We start from the raw sequence: 1,038 nt of genomic DNA, 5'->3' as shown, positions 1-1,038 counted from the left end.
CACAGTAATAACACATTAACGAGCCCAGCACTGAAAAAATGTTTAACCACATTTCTGAATGGTTTTTCACCAAGACCAATTTACATGCTCTGTGCACTCTATGGAGATTCTTCTTCTTTGTGGCTTGGAAACATATCCATGTACCGTTTCCTACATTTCAGTTTTATTTTCAATTATGTAACTGCAATTGATTAATCTTTTGGGTAATTTCCTAATGCCAGGTTTATTTCTGTTTTTAATTAGGGCCGAGCATGAAATGTGTGAGGTTCCAATTGAAATATATATATATATATATATATATATTTTTTCTTTCTGCAAAGTCACCTCAATTTTGGGGGCCTAAACATACTTGAAAAATGGGTGCGGCAAAATGGCCCCTACAGAGCAGCCCCCGGACAAAGTTTTCGGTTAACGGCTTGGTGGTGGCACGGCGGCGAAGTACCATGCTTCGCCATGACACAGGAAGTTGTTGTAACTTTACTGTACGTGCTCAGGTCTGTACCACACTTTACATGTTTCAGAAGAGTCCTGCCTTAAACACATGTACATGCCAACATTCACCAATAGTCATAGCACCACCTACTGGCAACAGGACGTGATCTTCAACGAAGCAGCCTCCGCGGTGTGTTTTACCTACAGTGGGGGAAAAAAGTATTTGACCCCTTGCTGATTTTGCAGGTTTGCCCATTTACAAAGAATGCAACAATCTACAATTTTAATCATATGTACATTCTAACAGTGAAAGACAGAATCCCAAAGAAAATTCCAGAAAATCACATCATATGAATTTATAAAAATTGATGACCATCTGATGAGGAAAAACAAGTATATGACCCCCTACCAAACAGCAAGTATTCTGGCTCCTACAAGCCAGTTAGTCTTTCTTTAAGACACAGCCCCAATCCCAACCAATTATCTACATCAAATACACCTGCCTCACCTCGTTACCTGTATAAAAGACACCTGTCAACACCCAAACAACCAGCATCCAACATCACCACCATGGGCAAGACCAAAGAGCTTTCTACGGACATCAGG

The sequence above is a fragment of the Micropterus dolomieu genome, linkage group LG23 (assembly GCF_021292245.1).
Source record: "Micropterus dolomieu isolate WLL.071019.BEF.003 ecotype Adirondacks linkage group LG23, ASM2129224v1, whole genome shotgun sequence".
Taxonomy (NCBI): Eukaryota; Metazoa; Chordata; class Actinopteri; order Centrarchiformes; family Centrarchidae; genus Micropterus; species Micropterus dolomieu.
This window is presented reverse-complemented; position numbering follows the sequence as displayed.